The sequence below is a fragment of the Mastomys coucha genome, unplaced genomic scaffold (genome assembly GCF_008632895.1).
Source record: "Mastomys coucha isolate ucsf_1 unplaced genomic scaffold, UCSF_Mcou_1 pScaffold1, whole genome shotgun sequence".
NCBI classification, from domain to species: Eukaryota; Metazoa; Chordata; class Mammalia; order Rodentia; family Muridae; genus Mastomys; species Mastomys coucha.
In genome coordinates, this window is record NW_022196891.1 from 53,640,900 (window position 1) to 53,648,970 (window position 8,071).

At 43.6% G+C, this 8,071-nt stretch overlaps 1 protein-coding gene across 2 annotated transcripts in view; it reads right to left on the bottom strand.

Annotated features, from left to right (window-relative positions):
- The window catches only part of Soat1 (sterol O-acyltransferase 1), a 50,605-nt gene that overhangs the window by 32,981 nt on the left and 9,553 nt on the right, over positions 1–8,071 (bottom strand). The window lies entirely within an intron of this gene.

Sequence of the window (8,071 nt, forward strand, 5' to 3'; positions counted from 1 at the left end):
TGCTGGGACTGCAGGTTTGAAGGCTCACTGCTGGGACTGCAGGTTTGAAGGCTCACTGCTGGGACTGCTGGTTTGAAGGCTCTGTGGCTGAGTGTTTGCTGCTCTTGCAAAGGACCCACGCTGGTTCTCAACCCTCAGTCAGGCTGTGCTCTCTCTCCGCCTGTCCCTCTCCAGGTTTTCTGACACATTATAGCTTCCCAGGGCACCTGCACTCACATGTGCATAAATCCACAATTAAACTTTTTAAAAGATCTTTTAAAAAATTCATTGCAAAGCCAGCCCAAGTCCACAGAGTGAAAGACAAAAAGAAACTAGAACCCTAAGGGACATGTGATAAACACATGGATTCTTGCCAAATGCTAGAGCTTTTGCACACTTGTGGCCACACACAGCATGTGGTCCTTTCACTAAGCAGGACCCAAGGTCTGGCTCTTTACAGAATGGCAAAACCTAGGGCCTATTTGGATTTTAGACTCGGAAGTCTAACAGAATACTACCTTAGCCCTAAGGACCACAGGGACCCGTCCTCAGTGTCCTGGACAGAAACAAAGGGAGCAGAAAGGAATATGCTGCCTCTCCTTCAAAAGGCCAGGGCAGACTCCCCTCAAGACTTACAACATTCCAGTGGATTTTGCAACCTAAACTTTTGTTATCTCAAAAACCTCAGAGTGTGTCTGTTTAAGAGCAAACACAAGCTGTGTTCCTAGACTGCCAAGAGATAAATACAATTCCTCCCAGGAAGGTCACAGAATCAGCCAAGGCCTTCCACGGTTCTAACAGACAGAGTTCTGAGCACAAAGGAGACGTGTCTCCAGCTTACAAACCAAAGAGAATCAGCAGGGGCGAAACCAAAGGGCTTGGGTCAGCAATATTAGACATCAGTAATGCCATGTAAACAATTCATTTATTTATGCACATACATATGTTTTATGTATATGTATTTTGTATATTTTATTGTATGTTTAATTACAGACAGATAGATAGATAGATGGTTCCAAATAATAAGGAAAAATGATGGTAAGCATATGCTAAAATGATTTTTCCATTAAAAAAAAAAACACAATTAGGTTCCTGGGTCTTTAACAACCTTGGTCAAATGTCAAGCTCACATTTCTCTACAATATTGTATTTAATTTGCTTTTTGCAAAAAGTCAGATATTATATACTTAGTTTCTAGGTTACTAGTTGCATGGTAAATCAGTGTTGTCCAAGGTTGTACTCAGTAACTACATAGCTCAGGTTGACCTCAAACTCACAGTAATCCTCCTGCCTCAGTTTGGATTACTAACACTTGCCAAGTTAAGTAAAGCTTTGTTTTGTTTTCAAACAGTATCTCACATAGCCCAGGCTGGCCTTGAATCTTGATCTGCCTGCATACAAACTCACAAACTGTAGGATTATAGGTGGTAACACCCCACTCTACTTTATAAGGGTTTTTAAAAAGTTATAAAAGCCAGGCAGTGGTGGCGCATGCCTTTAGTCCCAGCACTTGGGAGGCAGAGGCAGGCAGATTTCTGAGATCGAGGCCTGCCTGAGTGAGTTCCAGGACAGCCAGGGCTATACAGAGAAACCCTGTCTCGAAAAACCACAAAAAAAAAAAACAAAAATAAAACAAAAAGTTATAAAATAAGACTTCTAGGTAAATTGGTAATCTGCAATCTGCCTCTATGACATAGTACAAAACTGTCAAAATAAGAAAAACACAGACTCTACTCCAGAAAGGAAGCGTTTCAGAAACCCTTCAAGCATGATAGTCAAATGAGGAATAAGAAGATGTGTGGCTCAGGGTTCACCACACCTACCTCATCCAGAAAGTAAACCAGGAAGCCTGGTGAGAAGAAACAGATAGCCTGCTCACAGGCCAGGCCAGCTCCCACGCGCTTCAAACCACCTCTGGCCTTTCTGAGTCTGTGACTTCCCTGTCAGGACTGTTGGTAGTGACTGAACGGCTGCTCCAAGTCAGAGAGCTAGGGTGGGTGCCCTCTTAAGAGGAAAAACTGGCCGGACAGTGGAGGCGCATGCCTTTAATCCCAGCACTTGGGAGGCAGAGACAGGCAGATTTCTGAGTTCGAGGCCAGCCTGGTCTACAGAGTGACTTCCAGGACAGCCAGGGCCACACAGAGAAACCCTGTCTCGAAAAACCAAAAAAAAAAAAAAAAAAAAAAGAGGAAAAACTGACGTGGGGGTCGGGAGCAGTGATGCATCCCTTTGATCCCTGAATCTCGGAAGGCAGAGGCAGGCAGACTTCTGAGTTAAAGGCCAGCCTGTCTACAAAGTGAGTTCCAGGGCTACACAGAGAGATCCTGCCTTGAAAACCCAAACAAACAAAGTAAAAAAAAAAAAAAAAAACCAAAAAACAAAAAGCACCTGGGCTGGAGATGGTAAGATGGCTCAGCTGGTAAAGGTGCTTCCAGCCGAGACTGAAGACCGGAGTTCAAATTCCCAGGATCCACATGGTAGGAGGAGAACACTGGCTCCCAAAGCTTGTCTTCTGACACCACACACATGCCACAGCACAGTGATCTCGGGGGCAGTAGAGAGCATGATGGAAGATCGCCTAGAGTTCAAGGCCAACCTGGGCTATAGAGTAAGATGCTGTCTCAAAGCAACAAGTGCTGTGAGATAGCTCAACCATCTGTCTTCAGTACCTGAAGTACCTGAACCCAGAGTAGACCAAAGTCCCAACTCCCAAAGCTGACCTCTGACCTCCACACATACTGTCATTGACCTCTGACCTCCACACATGCTATGTACACCCACACTCACGCATGTACATCATATACAGAATAATAATAATAATAACAACAAAGGAAAAAGAAACCCATTCTTTGTGTATTAACTTAAAAATTAATTTTAAAAACTGAAATGGGCCAGGCAGTGGTGGCACACACCTTTAATCCCAGCACTTGGGAAGAGGCAGGTGGATTTCTGAGTTCGAGGCCAGCCTGGTCTACAGAGTGAGTTCCAGGACAGCCAGGGCTACACAGAGAAACCCTGTCTTGAAAAACAAAAACAAACAAACAAACAAACAAACAAAAAAACGAAACAAAAAAAACTGAAATGGAAGACATATGACAGTGTATTTGGTTTAGACATAATAGCAAAATGCAAAACTAAAATCCTGACTTTGAGATGCAATACTTTAAACTAAGCACCAGCTCTTTCCAGCGATCCATTCAGCCCTTGTGACCCAACTCCTGCACAGTTTTCCTTCAGCAAGTCCTTCGAAGATGGCTTACCTTTCTCCCTACCCTACTGTGTGGCACCACTGTGGGCTCTGAACTGCTAACCCATTACCTTGACACTCACTACCAATCTATAGAAAGTATAACTGCGAGGTGACAGATAGGCCAATTACTCTGGTCTAACCACTGCAAACAGTGTCAAGATCTGATCCATATACATAGTCAATTACTCCACTGATAACCTGTAAAGAATGCATCCCACATCAGTAAGTTAACCAAAGCCCAGTGAAAAAACAGCAAGGGTTTGTCCCATTTTTGCTTTCAAAATGAATAAGCTAACTCAAAGAAACGTCATGCTCATTGTCACATGGCCAGTCCATAACTGAGCCTAACAAAGCCACCTCTTCTGACGTTCTGAGTCACACAGCATTGGGAACACTCAAAAACTTAAGCTTGAAGCATTAAGTGTTCTTCTTCCTGATGGCCACGGAGTGCTACGAGGTGACAAGTGATTTTATAGGCGGCAGTTCTTTGGTTTTTTTTTTGGTTTTTCGAGATAGGGTTTCTCTGTGTCACCTGGGCTGTCCTGGAACTCACTCTGTAGACCAGGCTGGCCTAGAACTCAGAAATCCGCCTGCCTCTGCCTCCCAAGTGCTGGGATTAAAGGCGTGCACCACCACTGCCAGGTCTTTTTTTTTTGTTTTTAAAGATTTATTTATTTATTTTATATATGTGAGTACACACTATAGCTGTACAGATGGTTGTAAGCCTTCATGTGGTTGTTGGGAATTGCATTTTTAGGACCTCTGCTCGCTCCGGTCAACCCTGCTTGTTCAGTCCCTGACTGCTCAGGCCCAAAGATTTATTTATTATTATACATAAGTACACCGTAGCTGACTTCGGACACACCAGAAGAGGGCATCAGATCTCATTACGGGTGATTGTGAGTCACACCATGTGGTTGCTGGGATTTGAACTTAGGACCTTTGGAAGAGCAGTCAGTGCTCTTAACTGCTGAGCCATCTCACTAGCCCCTAGGTTTCAGCTCTTATAAAGAACATTTGTCTGTTTGCAGCAAGTACAGATTTAGCTAATGCTCAGGCAGTGACCAGCAAGGTTTTGTTGCCTACTGAAGGCCAGACTGACTTTAAAATTCTGATTATTGCTGGAAAGAAGGTTAAGTGGCTAGGAGCACTCTGTAGAAGACCCAGGTTCAATTCCTAGCACCTACATGGTAACTCACAACCATCTGTAGATCCAGTGCCCTTTGTGACCTCTGTGGGTACCAAGTACACATGTGGTGTAGATCCAGTGACCTTTGTGACCTCTGTGGGTACCAAGCACACATGTGGTGTAGATCCAGTGCCCTTTGTGACCTCTGTGGGTACCACGCACACATGTGGTACACATATACACAAGCCTTTTTATAACCTTCCCCACTTTTTCCCAAAGCAGACTACTTTCACCCTAGCGTTACCCTGCTTGCCGAGAAGAGATTAAGCCTAAGAGTCATCTGAAAGCTATCTGTGGAGGGCTGCAGAGACCACTCAGGGGTTAGGAGCACTGTTCTTCCGGAGGTTCAACTCTGAGCAGCTCCATGGAACTCACAACTGTCTATAACTCCAGTTCCAGGGGGTCTGACATCCTAACGAGGGCAAAACCCAATGCACATAAAAGAAAAATAAATAACTCTTAAAAAAGAAAAAAAGAAAGCCACCTCTAGATCCACAGAAGAGTTAAGCTTAGGAATTTTCAGGGGTGTGTGTGTGTGTGTGTGTGTTGGTTTTCTAACAAGGTCTCAGTTATCTGAGGGTAACCTCAAACTTGCTATGTAAATGAGACTAGCCTTGACCTGCTGATTCTCCTGCCTCTACCCGCTTAGGTAGCTGCACTCACAGATGCACATACCCTTATATACAAAAATTAATAAATAAAAATAAATCTTTTAAAAAATATCCCAGCAAGATTAAAAACTTCAGTAAAGGTTGCTTGACAGAGAGAATATATCCCTTGAAGAGACATCTCCAATAAAAATGTTCCAACAGCCAGCATGGTCGCACAGACTTTAATCCCAGTGCCTGGAAGGCAGAGGCAGGCGGATCCACATTGCTCTACACAGAATTCTAGGACAGCCAGGGCTACAGAGAAACCTTGTCTCAGAAAAAAACAAGAAAGGCCATTCAAACATCACCAGACTAGGCCAAAGAACATAAACTCCCTTCCTAGATATAAATCTACAGTTTTTTAGCAATCTCAAAACACAAGACTGTGAAGTTTATTCCCAGTAAAAGCAGGTCTTCAGTCCTGAGCAACCTTTATGACCTATGGTTTTACTTATCAGACTGTAATTGTAACCAAGGCACCTCAGGAAACCACATGATCTCATTTACTGGAAAAGAGGAGAGAAGTGGCCGAGAAATTCTCTGAAGGACATCAACGTCACCGAGATCACCCATAAGGACCCTAAGACACTCCAGAAAGCCCACACCACACTCAGGTATGTACCACTCTTTACATAAGCAGCTCTCTCCACTTCGAGTGTTTTTAAGACACAGTCTCACTATGTAACCCTGGCAGGCTTCCCTGTCTCTGTCACATATACATACAAGTTTTGTTTTGTTTTAGTTTTTTAAAAACAATCTATTCTTATTTTAAGTACATTGGTGTTTTGACTGAATATGTCTGTATTAGGGAGTTGGATTCCCCTAGAACAGACAGGAGTTATAGACAGTTATGAGCTGACAAGTGGATGCTGGGAATTGAACCTGGGTCTTCTGAAAGAGCAGCAAGTGCTCTTAACCGCTGAGCCATCTCTCTAGACCCTAGATTTATTTCTCTATGTATATGAATGTTTTGCCTGCATGTGTGTCTGTGTACTATGTGCATGCTTGGTGCCTGAGGCAGTCAGAGTCAGAGTCTCTACAACTGGAGTTGGGATGGCTGCAAGCCATTAGTGGGTGCACAGAGTGGTACACTCTTAAGCACTAAGCCATCTCTACAGCCTCCCCCGACAATTATCTTTTTTTGTTTGTTTTTGAGACATGGGCTCAATGCAGCTTCACAGAGACCCATCTGCTTCTGCCTCCTGAGGACTGGGATTTAAAGGCATGTGTCACTATGCCTGTGGAATTTTATTGGTGAAGTATAACGAAGTTAGGTGTCAAAGTTCTTCCCTGCAGTGGTATCTGACCTAAAAAAGAAATCAGTACCAACAAGAGGCTTTTTCAGACTTCACACCTCGGGGCCTCCCTACAGAGATTCTGAGTAAGATCTTAAGCTGCTGTACCGAATAATTTCTTCATTCAGAGGTGATTCTCATTCACGCCCCAAAGGACATGCACCACACTAAAGGCTGTGTCTCAAGCTAGACATGGTGGTACATATCCACAATCGCAGCAGATTGTGATTGAGAGGTAGAAGCAGGAGAATCAAAAGTTCAAGGCCAACTTCAACTGCATAAGAAGTTCCAGCCCAGCCTGGGTTATAGCCTGCCTCAAAAAAATAAAAATAAAGGGGGGAGGGGAGGGGAGGGCAGAGCATCTCAATAAATAAAAGCTATTTTCTCACATTTTAGCCTGTATATAAGCTGTACCTCAAATTTTAACCTATATATGAACCACTAAGGACCCAATGAATTAAATGAAACTTTTATTCAACACAGGTTCGGGGAAGCAGAAAGCTCCTAGGCTGGCCTGGCTCTTCGGCCACACTGACAGGCCTTCAAAGCCCTTGCAACTGAAAGGTCACAGTTTACTCATCCGGACTCCACAAAACATTAAAGTGGAGAAACACACTTTATTTACTGATCAGCATTACCTGCATTAAAACCAGGACAGTGACACACTTCTGAATTTAAGCTAAATAACGTAATTTTTTTTTAACAGCTGTATTAAAACCTAGAATGATTACAACCCATGGCTGGGGAATCTAGCTCAGTAGAATGCTTGCCTAGCAAGCAGGACGCCCTGTGTGAAAACTGGGCTTGGTGCCGAATGCCTCTAATCCCTACACTTGGGAGACTGAAGGAAAGCGACAGCGACAGCGGAAAACCCTCTTGGCAAAACAAAACAGCTGTTCAAAAAGCGAAATCTAAAGAGGACAATAATATGTGATAATGATGACAGATTTCAATAATACTTTCTCAGTGTCTAAGAAGTATTAACATAAAAAGAAAAAAAGTGGAAAACTAATGCGTGGGATTCCAGGCAAAGGAGACAACCCAGACTACAGTAAGAGCAGGAATAATGGACAGAAGGAGAGCGATTCTTTCCAGGTCTGCCTCTTCCCCCTTTGCATAAACGTCACTCTCTAGAGCACATTAGAATGCAACCACGTGCAGTATGTCTAAACAGCTGAGAGTCTGTCACTAAACCCCATCATTCCAACCCCGCGACTCCTTCACAGCCCTGGTGCAGTCTGGCTGCTGACACTTAGAGAGGAAAGGTTGAAGAGAACCTCTTTATGAAGAGAGGCCTGAGGATGCCAAAGACAACTCTGGAAGTCCTTCCCCCATTTGTTAACCAAACAAATCTTGACTGAAAGCAAAACTATACAAATGCCATTGCAAAAATAAATATCCTGGTGTCAGCAATAGATGGTGTCACGAGGGCTGGAACTCCAAGTCTTCCATTCTTATCCACAAGCCTCAACTTAACATGCGCTATATTACACTCTTTGTGTATTATGCAAAAACTAAACACCCCAATTTTTCCCTCTCCTGAGATTTACACATCAGTTCAGACCCTGCTCCCTACATATAAAAACAATTAGTAACTATGATATTACACTTATCTATAGAAATTCAATCATGTGACTGTGGTGGTTTGTGTGTGCCTGGCCCAGGGAGTGGCACTATTAGGAGTAGGTGTGGCACTGTGGGCATGGGC